Consider the following 15,637-nt stretch of genomic DNA (forward strand, 5'->3'; position numbering starts at 1 on the left):
AATGGATAGGCACTGTCGATCTGTCTCTGCTTCTGAATAGCATTTTTAAAAATTAAAAAAGGAAAGAAATTACATATTATCTTATTAAAAAATGTAATCTACACGACTATTTCAAAAAATTGTGGAAAATTGAATTAAAATATAAGTTTACTTTGGTAAAAAAATTCAAATCTATGCATCCGACAGGTCTTTAAAAGGTTGTTGAGGCTGTGTACGATGAAGAAACTATGGATAGATTTCAAGAAGATTGTTCCCTCAAAATAAAGTTGCTTTTTTTTTTTTTTTTTTTTTGACAGGCAGAGTGGACAGTGAGAGAGAGAGACAGAGAGAAAGGTCTTCCTTTTGCCGTTGGTTCACCCTCCAATGGCCGCCGCGGCCGGCGCGCTGAGGCCGGCGCACCGCGCTGATCCGATGGCAGGAGCCAGGAGCCAGGTGCTTTTCCTGGTCTCCCATGGGGTGCAGGGCCCAAGCACCTGGGCCATCCTCCACTGCACTCCCTGGCCACAGCAGAGAGCTGGACTGGAAGAGGAGCAACCGGGACAGAATCCGGCGCCCCAACCGGGACTAGAACCTGGTGTGCCGGCGCCACTAGGCGGAGGATTAGCCTAGTGAGCCGCGGCGCCAGCCATAAAGTTGCCTTTTAATGTCATTTTCCTCAAAATTTTTTTTTTGAAGTGCTCTGGTATGTGGCTCACATGTGTGGCTTCCATTGTGTTTTATTGAATAACACTGCTATAGACAAGAAGGCAGCAGAAGCCCAGCAAAACACGGCTCTGGTTAGGAATCAAATTGCTTTCCTAAGTGTGGGTTGAGCAGTCCCGGATCAGCTTTAATAGGTGCAGTGAAATTCATCACAGTAGAAACTGTAAAAACAGCCACATCTAAGTGGCACTAAGAGGATGTAGGGGTGAAGCAGCATGGAAAATGCCAAAGCATAGAAAATTCTAGGAGAAAAACTTCTGATCCTAGGAAACCGAGTGCGTAGTCTGCCATTAGAGACTCCTGTCCAGGCGGCCACTGCCTCCCCAAGCTCAAGTGCACGGTCCCTAGCTTCCTGATGAGGACTCCCCAGGGTATCTTTCCAGGGAACCGTCCTCAGGAGATACCACACAGTGCAGATTGCAGAAATGGGAGACAGGCGGCCCTTCTGCTTCTATAGCTGCATGGTTGCCGAAGGTCATTATATCTGCTGCAAACTTCCAGGTGCTCTGTGTGGGAAGAATGGCAGCTTTTGGTGCTTTCAAATGGGCAAGAATAATTTCTTTCCTGTTTCCATTAGAAGCACTAGAGGGGAAGCCCAGAGGGGGATAGTAGTCATGAAATAGAAAGCGATTACCTTCCTTTTTCCTCCAACTTGCCAGACAGGGAGGAACACTCATTGATGAGTATTTATTAGCTAATGATGGAAGAGCAATTCAGCAAAGAAAATGGCCTTGGAATGCACTACATGATCCTGATTGCAGAAAGGGGAGCTTTTTTTTTAATGCTCTACAAAGTGTCCTCTGCAATAGCTGCGCCTCTCATGAGCTGCAGATTCCCTTGTCCCTCCCATGATAATAACTTGCCTTCATGGTCAGAGCCAAGAACACATTCTTTGGTTACATAAGCTTCTAAAAATAGCAATTTATCATGGAAATGCTAAATGGCCCTTGAATATCATGTTTTGATGGGCCATGAAGTTACTGGAGTGTCTGTTTTCTTTTACATTTTATAATTAAAGATAGGGATCACTTTTGAGACTTTTCAAACATTAGAAGGATATCTGTTTCCTACTTTGGACACTTTTTCATCATGAAAAACATGAAGAAAGGTTTCCCATGGTCAAAGAAGTTCCATCAGAGGCATGGAGAAGAATTTTCTCATTATTGAGATCTAACGAAAAAGAGAAGGCTAATTCAAGCCTAATTTATTTTTCCGTGTGTCTAGCTAGGTTTGCTAGATGAATTCTCAGTGAAAAAAATCTGAGAAATTAGTTCACAGAATATTCAAAGAAAACTTAATAATGTATTTCTCATTTCTTAAGTTAAGACCTTTAAAACTGAAAGAATCTCAAGAAATAATGTAGTTGACGTCTCCTGAAAGCCAGCGTGTGTAAGGAACCTGCCAAAGATGTCCAGCATGGACCGGCTCCTGCCCTCGTGGATCACATGGTAACTGTCACTCACACTGGCAGGCAGGGACAAGATGAGTGAGTGAATGAATGAAAATGATTCAGACAGAGTTTGAGTCATCTTGTAGCTATGTAATGCCAAGGATTAAGATGGGGCTACAGGAGGTTAAAAAAAAGGGGGTGAAAGGGGCAGATTTTCTTCACAAAACTCACCAAACAACCAAGACCCTAGAAGTAGTCCATAAGACTTCACATAGACAATTTCTTCGGTGTTTCTTTCACACAGTAAATTTTAAATTGAGACGAAACACACATGACATAAAAGGAATAATTTTAAAGTGAACTATTCAGTGGTTTCAGTACATTTTGTTGTGCAAATACCCTCTCTATTGAGTTCCAAAATATTTTCATCTTCCTGAAATAAAACCTTGTATCCACTAAGCAATTAATTCCCATCTCCTTCTACTAATAGCTCCTGGCAACCACCCAACTGCCTCCTGTTCCTATGGCTGTGCCTATCCTGTATATTTCATTCTGCAAATCTCCTACAAATGGCATCATACAACATCTTTGGGTCTGGCTCCCTGCACTTACAATGTGTCCAAGGTTTATCCATCCACCCATCAGGACTTCACTCCTTTTCATGGCTGAATAATAGTCCCTTGTGTGTATTTACCGCACTCTAGTCAATGCCTTGTTATCCGCATGCAATTTATTTGTAGGAGCTTTGGACCACAGCATTCCCTGAACTCCCTACCATCCATTAATACACTGTTATTAAGAGTCCTCCCTCAGAAGCCAGTGGCTGGAGAGTTTTTTCAATACTGCACTAAGTCAATATTGCTCTTTCTATGTGACTTGTTCTATTCCACAAAACATTTCTAACAACAACTCAGTGAAGTGATGACTAACTACAATTATCTTTATTTTGGAAAGGAGGAAATTGAAAAGCAAAGAGCTTTAAAAAAAAAGGTACTTCAGAACATTTGTGGAAAATTGAATTCAAAGATGATATTTCGAAGCCCATGCATAATTTCGTCATCATACATTTTCCATGCACTTTCTGAAGACCTCTCGTGTCACAGAGGGTAAATGACAGACCCAGGGCTGACGCCTTCCCTTCCCACCACTGCTCCACACTAACCCACAGTGACTCACAGCTCATTGCACTGTAAAACACGTCTCCATGTGGCTTTCATTTTTTTTTTTTAGATTTACTTCTTTATTTGAAAGACAAAGTTACAGAGAGAGAGAGAGATGTGCTGGTTCACCCCCCAGATGCTCACACAGCAACCAGGGCTGGTCCAGGCAGAAGCCAGAAAACTAGAACTCCATCTAGGTCTCCCATAGGGGTTGCTGGAACCCAACTGCCTGGGGCATGCCCCTCTGCTCTCCTAGGGGCATTCGCAGGGAGCTGGATCAGAAGTGAAGCAGCCAGGACTCCAATCAGTGCCCATATGGGATGCTGGCATCGCAGGCCAGCTGTGCCACAATGCAAGTCCCTACACATCATATTTGAAGGAAGGCTTTTATGCTCAGGACAAAAAAAGCCTCAACTTATAAACTGATTTAGCTGTAAATATTTGATTTGTTATTTAGCCTTTGTAACTCATAAGAAAGTTTCCCAGGGCGAGCATTTGATGTAGTGGTTAAGACACAACTTGGGATACCTGTAGCCCGTATCAGAGTGCCTGGGTTCAAGTCCCAGCTCCACTCCTGATAGCAGACTTGTGTCTATATGCACCCTGGAAGGCTGTATATAATAGTGCAGGTATTTGGGTCCCTGCCACCCACTTTGGATGAGTGCACGCTGAGTTTCTTTCTCCTGACTTTGACCTGGCCCAGCCTCAGTGCTGAAAACATATGGGAAATAAACAAATGGATGAAGATCTCTCTCTCTCTCTCTCTCTCTCTCTGTCTCATTCTCTGCCTTTCAAATAATAAATAAAATCAATAAATAAAAATAAAAGAAACTTCCCAACTAGAAATTTATATAAATTATTTGTAGGTTCCCACATTAATCTACTAAAAAACAAGCCAAAACAGAAAAACAAAACCCTAATCCATCATGTAGCAGACTACATCTTTGTTTCATTAGCAGAATTAGCAGAATTATGTATTTTGAGTTTGTAGAGCAGAGATGCCAGACCCTCAGCATCCTGCCTGCTTAGGTTATCTTTCCACACTGCCCCTCCCACTCCCTTCACTTTTCTCCAATAATTGAGGAAATTCCAACAGCAGGGAATGGGAGTCCTGACAGGGGAGCTTGAATTAAAAAGGTTCCCAGACAAACCCCCAAGAGAAACAGGGGTAAGTATGAGGGTTGGACTAACTCTCAGAGCAAAGCCTTAGAATATTCTGGAGTGAGCAGAGGGGAACAAGAGCCGATGAGCTTTGATATTTAGTGGCGAACCAGAGGTTGATTGTTCCAAATAATAGTCCCAATAAGTTCCAATAGTAAGTGGAGACATTCTGGAACATTGACTATTATGATAACATAGATAATGGTGATAACAGCGATGGGCTACACATTTAAGAACTCAAATAACAGATAAATATTCTCCATATGCAGAGTACTTATCAGTTTTCACAGCACTTTAACACCCATTATCCTCTGACAGCCTCACAGCAACCCTAGGAGTTAATGACAGTTTTTATTATACCCATTATCCCGATGCAGAAGTTGATCTTGACAGTTCAGTGCTGTTTTCATACCACCAGTAAGACATGAACCCAGAATTCAGACACAGGTTCTTTGAGCTTACAAGTCCTGCATTCTCTCTGCAGCAGGCGGCCAGCTCCTGCTACCTTTAGAGAAGGAACCAGCACTCTAAATCTCTTTGCAAAAAAACGAAAGGAGGTGAGAAGTAAAAAAATGTTCCGTGCAGGAGAAATAGTAACAGAAAGCACAACACACAATTGCCGCAGAAGCCACCTGACCCCCTTCAAGCCTTTCTTAGCGTGTAGCTCACACACTCAACTCTTCTCAAAGCCAGAAGCCATGGGATAAAGGTCGCCCCCAAGACGGTGACAACGTCATCTGGCGTGTGTGGAGGAAAAGGATGTGTTGCTTTTCAAAGTCCAGATTGCTTCAAACCAAAATAACCAGTTGTTCCTGAGCTATTCATGGTTATATTTTATTCTTGCACTCTAGACATCTGTACTTATCTGTAAAGTTCCCTCTTCTTTTATTTTATTTTATTTTATTTTATTTTATTTTATTATTATTATTTTTTTTTTTTTGACAGGTAGGGTTATAGACAGTGAGAGAGAGAGACAGAAAGAAAGGTCTTCCTTCCTTTGGTTCACTCCCCAAATGGCCACCACGGCCGGCACACTGCACCGATGCGAAGCCAGGAGCCAGGTGCTTCCTCCTGGTCTCCCATGCGGATGCAGGGCCCAAGAACCTGGGCCATCCTCCACTGCACTCCCTGGCCACAGCAGAGAGCTGGCCTGGAAGAGGGGCAACCGGGACAGAATCCGGCACCCCAACCGGGACTAGAACCCAGGGTGCCGGCGCCGCAAGGCGGAGGATTAGCCAAGTGAGCCGCGGCGCCGGCCCCCTCTTCTTCTTTAATCTCTTGCTCAGGAGAGAGAATTTTCATGACACTTCCATGAAAGTTTCTAAAAACGAAATGACTCGAGTCCCAGTCCGCTGCATTGGGCTGCCAAGCTCTTACGTGGGTACTGGGCCACCAGTGAAGGTGAAAGTGGTCCGTGGGCATTTAGCTCAGTGGCAAAGACGTCCCATGGAGCACCCACATCCCATCACAGATTGTCTGGTGCGAATTCTGCCTCCTCTTCAGATTCTAGCTTCCTGCTAATGTGTATCCTGGGAGGCAGTAGGCGGCAGCTCAACTCTTTTGGCTCCTGCTCCCCATGTGGGAGACCAGATTGAGTTTGCAGGCCCTGGCTTTGGCCTGGCCCAGCCCTAGCTGTTGCAAGCCAGGGTTGGGGAATGAACCAGAGGATGGGAGATCTCTCTCTGACTCTCTCTCTCTGACTCTCTCTCTCTGCTTTGAAATAAATTGAAAACAAATAAATGAAAATGGAAAAGAAATAGACTTCTCTTCTCCAAAGATGGACTGGTATAGTAAAACTAGAAAGCCAATGTGTGAGACCCACCAACCACAACACTAGCACCGGGCTCTCCCACCAACATCACGGAAGCCTTACACATCACACTGTGGAAATGAGAGAAGGGCTGAAAGTGCCTGGATTTATAGGCACGAACCCCATTAGCTGGTCTCACAGCTAATTGCTAATCTAATCTAGCCTAGGGTAAATGATTATCAATGGTAATGTAAGAGGAGTGATGATTTTTTAATTTTATTTTTGCTCCTGTAAAGAGTGGGGTTGGGCTGGGGGCTGGTTATGGGAAGGAGGGAGAAAATGGGCACTAGTGAGCATTTCACCTTTCTTTCTAGGGCTGAATCATGGCCCAGAGGTGCTGACCTTGGCCATAAATCACGAGTGGAAGCTCAGACATCTGTCTGGTTTCATTCTGATTCATTCCACTGGTGCCTTTCTAGGTGTTTGAGCCAATATTGCCTATCATGTTTTTCGCTCCCAAGCCTCTGCTACTGAGTGCTGGGTGACCTTGGTCAAATATTATGGCCACTCCATTACAGGGGTGTCTTGCAACACAGCCTGAATCTGGAATCAGAAACCTCAGACTGAAGTTCTGTGCTTGCCTTTTATTAGGCATGCAACCTTAACTAGGCAACAACCTGGCTAGAGAGCCAGCATTTCTTCAACAATATTCTGAAAATAACAATGTCTACTTCTTAGCAGTGATAAAGAAATAGATGCACATTTTAAAAGGTTTGCAAATTTTAAAATGCCATTCAAATGTGATTTATCCACCCACTAGACAAAAGCAGTCACTCTCCAGGTAAAAATAACAATCGACATTTTTCTTTGAGAAAGTTCAATGCCAGATTTCCTAAGTCATTTTCCCAGGGAAACTGAAGTGGACCTTTGGTTACTTATCTAGCAAAATTCAGACTCTGCAGAGGCTAACTTGATATGTTCTGGCCATAAAGGATAGAGAGGTTTATGTTAAAGTGATTCAATTTAATATCTCACATGTCACTCTTTGTGTTGAAAATCCCACAACGAAGGAGAGAATCTGACTTCACCAGTCTCCCCACGCCGCCCCCGTCTCTCGAAGAGTTTCCATCATTTCATTAAAAAAACGCAAACCTCACCACATCCTGCTCAATATGGTGACCGACTCCCGCACAGTCAAGATGTTATTTTCAAACACATTCTTCCCTTGCTTCTCAGTCCCCATGGGGCCCTGCTCTAACTCCTGGCCTCTGAAACCCCCGTGGCAGCCGCTTCCATCTTACTGAGCAGATTTTCAAACAAAGTCCCCTTGCTGTGTGCACGGAACTGCCCTCCAGAGCTGCAGGCACGCCAGGCGGGGGCTCTGATGCTGAATTTATTTCCCACATCTTGGACACATCGCTCTCTCCTCGCCTGCCCTCCCTCCTGTCGCCATGCCTCCGCCTCCCCCTCCTCTTCATTCCTAAATCCTGCAGCCATGACAGAAATAAATTAGCTAGAGGTACAGGTCACACCTTGGAGAGCAGTAAACGTTCTGTGGGAAATCAATAGAGAAGATGGGATTCACAAACTGTTGAAGCAGAAGGAATGATGCATTGATGGCTACACATAAACCAAACAAAGGAGCCTGAGAAAGCTTTCCAGGGAAGGGCTGGTACACTCTGCCTTCTTTTATTCCAACACCTGAACCCGACACAGCACCGTGGAAAAAAAGGCACGCCCCAGACACCTGAGCTTTCTGTCCTCTGGAAGGCTAATGTTGCTGTGCGAGGATTGCGAAAATTAGAAATTATGTTCAGATGGTGGATGCTAATTCTGGAGCCCCCAGGATGCCCCGCAGAGGGTCACGAGCTGACTGTGTGGACATATATCTGTCCCAGAAAAACCCTCCCTCCGGGGCTGCTGACAGCAAAAGCCAGGGAGGGAGCGTCCAGATGATTAATGGACGAGATGTAATTCCTAAAGCTGTTGAGTGTGATGGGAAACAAACAGGCTGCAGATTCTGCAGACCCGGGTTCTGGTCCTGGCTTCACCACTTTGTAATGAAAATAAGGAGGACGCATTTGTAAAACAGCAGTATGAAATCTACCTTACATGCATTCAATCTACTTTAAGTGGATTAAATGAACCATAGACATAAATACCCAGTACACGATAGGCACTCAGTACCTACTAGCTGCTTCCCCTCTCCTCCCTCTGCCTGATTATGAGTGGTTTTCTCATTGCTTTTGAGTTCTACAATTTTTCCACTACAGATCTTTTTTTTTATTATTTGAATAGAGAGACACAGGCATAGAGAGACACAGCGACAGGAGGAAAAACTTCCATCTGATGACTCACCCCCCAAATGCTATAATAGCCAGGGCTGGGTGAAGTCAGAAGCCCAGAACTCAGAATCTCCCACGTGGGTGGGAGAACCCAATTACTTGAGCCAACACCTGCTGCCACCCAGAGTGTGAATTAGCAGGAAGCTGGATCAGAAGAAGGGTAGCCAGGGCTCAGACCAGGCACTCTGATATAGGATGTTGGTGATCCAAGCTGCTACTTAACAGCTGAATGAGATGTCCACCCCACTCACCACAAATCTCACAAAGTCTGTCCCTGAAGAAAATTCAGTCGTAGGGCAAACCTCCAGCACAAAGAGGTGCTCAGGAGGGTGTTGGGTGCCACACAATCTCTTTGACTGCCAATGCCAGCCCAATAATAAACAGTTAAAGCATACTTATAGTGGGAAACCCTTACAAATTACCCAGGATAGTAAAATGCTTTATAAGCTCACTTTAAATTTTAAAAAACGATGGTAAAATATACATAATATAAAATTTACCTGCCTAACAATTTTTAAGTGCACACGTATAGTTCAGTGACATTAATCACACTTATATTGTTGTATTACAAACATTACCATCTGTTGCCAAAACTTTGTATTCTTCCTCAGCTGACATTCTGTCCCTATGCATCACAAATCCCCCTTGTCCCTTCCCACAGCCCCTGGCAACCACCATCCTGCTGTTTGTACAACTTTGCTTTTCTAAGCACCTCATGTAAGTGTAATCACATATTTGCTCTTTGATGACCAGCTCATTTCACTTAGCCTAATGTCCTCAAAGTTTACCCATGTTGTAGTGTGTGTCAGAATCCCCTTCCTTTTTAAGACTGAATACTATTCCACTGTATGGATATACCACATTTTTCCATCCACCCATCCATCCATAGACCTTGTGCTGCTTCAGATTTTTGGCCTATTGAGAATAATACTGTCATGAATGTGGGTGTACGGGTATCCCTTCACAGCTTTGCTTTCAACTCTTTGGAGATATACACAGAAGTAGATTTGTTGGATCATGTGGTAATTCTATTCTTATGTAAATGAAATACCATAGTTTTCTATAGTATCTGCACCAACAGTGCACCAAGGTTGTGGTTTCTCTACATTTTCACCACCATTTATTATTTTTACTTTTTTTTAAAGTAGACATCCTAATGAGTGGGATACTTTTCCCATCTTCTCTGGAAGAGTGTTGGAAATACAAGAGCATTTGTTTTGTAGCTGTATTTGTCTATCTCTTTCTTCTTGCAAATGGTAACATCTTGCAGTCAACAAGATTCTAGCCTGGCTACAATTTCTGCCTACTATCTCTGTCTTCTCCAAGTCTTCCATCTTTCAGTAATTCAGAAAAATGTAAAGTTAATTTAGTCCATTGAAGTTTCCAGGACTCTCCTATGAAGCAGCTGGCCTCGCTCAGTGAATCGTGCTGTCCTCCATCTACACAGATGAAACAGGAAGCCTGTTTGGCAGAGAGAAGACAGAAGGGCTGGAAACACTGGAAAATACGGAGATAACCACAGGAGAATAAAGGAAGCCCTCATGGTCATAGAGGAGGCTACCTTTTAAAAATCACTTTGCTTTCTTTCACCTTTGTTTTTCACATTGTTTTTTATTGTGGTAAGAATGCTTATCACAAGAGCTTTTACGTGTGCAATACAGCATTGTTGACTTCAGGTACAATGCTAAATAGCTGATCTGATCATGCCACCTGAGAAAATGCCCATGGACAGCTTCAGATCTAGAAATTAAGGCACAGCGGAGTGAAATAATTTGCTCCAAGTCACAGAGCTACTCAATTTCAGGGTCAGGCCCTAAGCCCTGTCATGTCACTCCAAACTTTGTTTTCTTACCACATAGCACAACATAACAACTCCCGAAGTCTCACCTTGGAAACTGCAAAACTTTTCAGAATTTATTTGTAAAAAACAAACAAGTGTTATTCAAGTGGGAAGGGTCCCTTAAGGTAGGCAGTACGTGAGAGTTAATTAAGCACAAACTCTTCATGGGTTCAGACTTGCTCAACTCTGGACAATACATGTTAATGGGCTCAGAATTTAGTATGATATTGACATGCCCTGGCCATCAAAGGAACTTGTAGAAATACTCCCTGAAAGTGGAGAATCTAACAGACATCAGAAGTCTTTTTCCACCTAAAATGGTTCTCAATGCCTTTCCATCACACCTGGCATCCTCTGTCCAGTTGGTGCATCACACGAACCATCATTGTCTCTGTGGCCATAAAGAATTCCCCTCTTGGGACAGGTTTCCACCTCTTTTAACTTCCCAAGGATGCTGAATGTCTTTAAAGATACTGTTGGTAAAGCATAGCCCCTAATGCCTGGTGTGTAATAGGCACTCAATAAATCAATACCCATCTTCTCTGCCCTGTCTCTCCACGATGACCTTCTCTTTATAACATGAGCAAGGAGGCGACGGTCATGGAGAAACATACGGAAGAGAAGGCTAAAGTGAGAGGTAGAGGATTTTATAAGTGTGGGTAGACGCTTCAAACCTTCTGCCTTGCCCTGCATTGGTAGATTCATTTTGTCAATCACATATAAGTGCTCTCATTAATTAATACCATGTATCTAGCTACACTGCATATGCTCCGAGCAGAGTGCCCCTTCCTTCCATTTGATTTTGCAGCCTATGACTGTGTCCTGACAGTTGTCATTCTTTATACAGAGAATTACAAATCCCTTCTGTGGTCAAAAGTGGGCCCTAGAACTTTCTCTCTCTTTCTCTCTCCCTTTCTCTCTCTCTCTCTCTCTTTTACTGCCATGGAGCTCCAGAGCCCAGCCACTGTTGACCTCAACAGCCCAATTATGCTGTCCAGAAGGGCCAAAGAGAAACAAAACCTTGACAGTTCCACTCCCTTTCTGTACAGTTGCCCTCACTTTGTTGTAGACTTCCGCCCCCAGACCTAGGAGCCTGGACTAACCTCTGACCAGCCATTCTTCCCTTCACGGGGCCTCTTCTTGCCCAAGAACCACTCAGCAGCCTTCAAAGGTCACCAGAGATAAATATGTTCAACTCAACAGTACTGCTTATCTCAGACACATCTGCCCAGACAATATCCCTCCAGCCTCTCCCTGGACGGAGAGTAAGAACACTGTGGTTGTTGCCTTAGTTAGTCCTCTGTGCCATTTAGCACATTTGTTGTATTTTCAATAAAGTTATATTAAGAATCAGCTGTTCATCTGATGTAGTTAACTCACTAACACAACCACTCTGAGGATTTGGAAGTTAAGAGCTGATTGAGAATAACAACAGTTGGGGATTAGCAACATGGTTATCTTGTGTGGTATCACACAACCAACAACAAGAACATTGTTGAATATGTGCCAACCCAACCATTATAGGGTTTAGTCAATGCAAAGCACCATGGTAAGTGTTTTACAATCTTCACAGCACCCTCATGGCATCCCCTTTATATACAGGAGAGAAAAGATATGTGGAGAAACCCAGCAAACCCCATCTGCTTAGTCACTGCTCTATGTGGCATGCACTTTGGGCATCCACACAAGGATTCAAATGCAGCTTCCCCATATGCCTCAATGCGACTGAGTGTGAAGCAGGTAACTTCTCCATAATGGGTTCAGCACAGTCCAAAGCCCCTCGTGCTCATGCTCTATACCTTCGTGAACTGTGCCACGTCCCTTGCATATTCTCTCTACCTCATCCACCCAGAGATTCAGAAAGACCTGGAATACCAAATCCTGAGTTGAACAACCTGAATTCCCATCTGTATGATCTCAGACAACAAGGCATTCGGTTTCACCACCAGACAAATGAAAATTTCAATGGGCCCAACATATTTTAATGAGCAATGTTGAAGAAAAGAGGGAATAGGGAAAGAGGTGAACATCCTCTGAAAAGTTCGAAGTATGTCTCAAGAGCCTAGATCCTAGCAGATTCAGTTTGAGCAAGTGTCACGCAAAGTAGCCGCCTTAGTCCAAAACCTCAAAGCCAATGGGGAAACTGAGTGTCTGACTCCAGATTATTTCTATTCTTGAGCAGCTAGAGCCTTGGATTAGAACTTGAGGGATGTACGTTGCCTGTTCTAGCTCAGCTATTGCTGTGGGCAAATCGTAGACTTCATGAAAATTAAAGATATAATACCTACCTTCCTCCCAGCCTACTGAGTAGAGTGTGGGCAGGATACAAAGCACTCAGAAAGTCTGAGACAAGAAAAACTCCAGGAAGGGAATCATATGCACTTTATAAAAATAGGATGGCAGGCTTTTTCTCTCCCATTCATTTTCCCTTGTCCACATCTAAATTTTATCCAGATGTGCACATGAAGAGACCTATCTTTGTGCATTACCCATTCCTTTGCCCCTTTGGCTTTCCTTTGTGCTTGAAAGGTTTCAGTGTTATTCTTCAAGACACAGGTCAGAAAGGGGAATGGGGTGGGGGGGAGGGTGCAGGAGTCGGTGGTAGAAGTGAGCCAGGGGGTCCAGAATGCACACTTCCTGTCTACACAGATCCAAGGTGATGGAAAGGTCCCAGTGCCATACAATCACCCTCAGCCACGCAAAGTCTTCCAAGAGGCAATGTCCCAAAGCTCAGGCTGCAAATGGCAAATGCACACAGACACACACACACACACACACACACTCGTCAATGCAGAACTCTGCACTTGTATCCCAGAAAAGGTTTGTTATTTCAATTACACCCATTGAGATGTGTGCCACATGTCAGGGAAGAAAGGAAAACACCAAAATGAGGCTGAATTGCTTTAGCTATCTCCTTAGGGATTGATCTATATCAAATCAACCACCATCTAGGCATGGGGAGAAGCTTTTACTTATGAAAAACAGAGGCAGGTGCAGGAGAGCAGCATTTGGGACCAAATCAAAGCCGTGAGAGCAGAAGGAAGTGAATTTAGATGCATCCACTTAGCTGCTCTGCCCGTATGTAAATCACAGGCTGGGGGGCAGATCAGAGCCCAGGCTGGATCCGCCTCTTCTTCCTCATCTCCCCTGAGGTCTCTCCCTGCTTTGCTCACTGCTTCAGCTGCCCAGTAAGAACAGATGGACGGAAGTTAAAAGAGCAAGTTTGGCTCATCAGCTAAGTGGAATTCCACACCCTGCCCCACCTCTCCCATCCCTGTCTGGGGCATAAAGATGGAGAATGAAGGGCAGGGGTGCTGCTGCATTGGATTCTGCAGGAAGCGCTGGTATTTTCTTTTACATCCCCTGAATAGCTGGCCAGTCTGCTTTACACATTGATAATATGGGATGCCTTCTATTCCAGCAAATATTTAATCCCTGACTGATCAATAATCCCTGCCTGGCTGTTCTTTTTTTTTTTTTTTTGAAAAGAAACAAATCCCCTTTTACTCTTAAAATTCTTGAATAAAATTAAACTGCTCTAGCCCAGAATGCACTGTTCCCTGACGAAGCCATGTGGTTTCATAACCTCTGTCCTCAAATCTTTTTAAAGGGGCCGCCTTTGCTAACTTGCTTTTTCTGAAATCCTAACACAACTCGAATGAGTTTCATGGATTATCGTCTGAGAGTGGAAGACAGCCCCTGAAAGTCTGATTTACTTTCTTTTTCATTAAAAAGTAAAAGTATTCATCTGAATCAAATCAGAAGGGTATAGTATGCAGTATTTTTGTTGCATTCTTTGGTTATATTCACAAGAGTCTTGATTGAAATTCTTCATTACAAACCTAGTACAAACCTGCTTTAAACATATATCTATTTCCTTCCAAAACTAATTCTTTTTCAAAACTCCATTGCCTCTCAGATTCCACAAAAGCCCTACTCTGTTCCTAAAGTTGAGTATTTTGAGTAATGCACATTAAATATAGAAAAAGACAACTTGCCTCTCTGTAAGGCACTCACAATACAGCCTCAAAGGCACCAAAAGTGCCCAACACAGCAGCAGTGAGAAGCAAACTCTTTCATCTTTGACAGCAACAAAAACAATAACTTTCCCCAGACCAAGCCAAGCCAAGAATTAATAAAACACAGAGCACATCCACATTCAGACTATTATAGCCACACCAGCTAACCACAATATTTGTTTGAAAAACACATAATTTGTGGTAAAGAGAGAGAAAAAAACCGCTCATACAAAAAGAGGTTCTTTCAAATGCAAATGAACCCAAAGGCATATTTTTCCCTGTGAGAAAAGCAGTCCCATATATGAAAAAACATAGATTTTGTGTGGGAAAAAAAATCGGTGTATACCCACCAGTTGAAAAGGCAATTAAATTTGCTGTAGATTACCTGAAGAGTTAAGAAAAGTTAACTCCTGGCTCCGTGCGTCTTTGAGGATTTTATTAGCATTTACTGACCTATGTAGTCTTCAGTTCTCAGGTAGCAAAGTTTCTTTCTTCTCCAGGGAAATGCTCATGTATGGGTATTGTATTACTGAACTGATCAGAAATAATATTCTTCCAGTCTTCTGGCAGAAATAAGAGAGAAAGAGAGAAAGAACAGAAAAGCAACGCAAAATGCAGTCTAATCGAGCAATCTTCCTGGTGGGAAAAAAATTAAAAAAAAAAAACAACAACAACAGTAAATCCAGTATTCTGGATCGAGTTCAAACATAGCTTGACAAGCTCCAGGAGAATTTGCACTGAGCATGCCTAGCCTGCACGGCGTGCATGAGCCACTCTTAATGAAGATTACTTCCTTCCTACTGGCTATTCCTGCTGAAGTCCACACCCACCCCCCTTTCAGAAGTCAGGAATTTCGCTGCAGCCAAAGTCCAGAGAACATGCTCACACACAGACAAGGCCCCATCGATCCACCAACTTTCACGTTGTGACCTGCAGGTCAGTTTGACAAATAGAACACAGGGCTGAGTTTTTTTCCGCCCCTGGTTATGTTCTCAGCTTTGTGCCTGTCCTGAACAGCGGTTCTCCTGGAAAACAGAAAAATAGGCAGCTTTCTTTCTAAAGAACATCATGTCCACAACACCGGTGTGACAGCCTTTCCCCACCAGACTTCCAAAGCCAGGGCAGGAGAAGAGTTATTTGCATATTAAACACAACCTTGTGATTTTGTTTTCATTTTGGGTAAAATGTTTCCTCCCCAGATTGTATCCTTTTTTTGCTAACTTCTGCATCATCTCTCTCTAAAAGGCTGCATGTCCAAGCACACTCTGAA

At 43.5% G+C, this 15,637-nt stretch overlaps 1 protein-coding gene across 4 annotated transcripts in view; it reads right to left on the minus strand.

Annotated features, from left to right (window-relative positions):
• LOC138843476 (uncharacterized) overlaps positions 1–15,141 on the minus strand; it is a 223,981-nt gene extending 208,840 nt beyond the window's left edge. Inside the window, exon 1 of one of the 4 annotated variants that reach the window (XR_016235189.1) lies at positions 14,753–15,141. The gene's annotated coding sequence lies outside the window, so the exon portion shown is untranslated. The remainder of the gene's footprint in view (positions 1–14,752) is intronic. The other 3 variants (XR_016235185.1, XM_070047382.2, XM_070047385.2) reach the window with 3 other exon arrangements.
• Positions 15,142–15,637: the final 496 nt, after the last annotated feature.

This window comes from Oryctolagus cuniculus, chromosome 1 (genome assembly GCF_051225735.1).
Source record: "Oryctolagus cuniculus isolate XC-2025 breed Fujian yellow rabbit chromosome 1, ASM5122573v1, whole genome shotgun sequence".
Classification (NCBI taxonomy): domain Eukaryota; kingdom Metazoa; phylum Chordata; class Mammalia; order Lagomorpha; family Leporidae; genus Oryctolagus; species Oryctolagus cuniculus.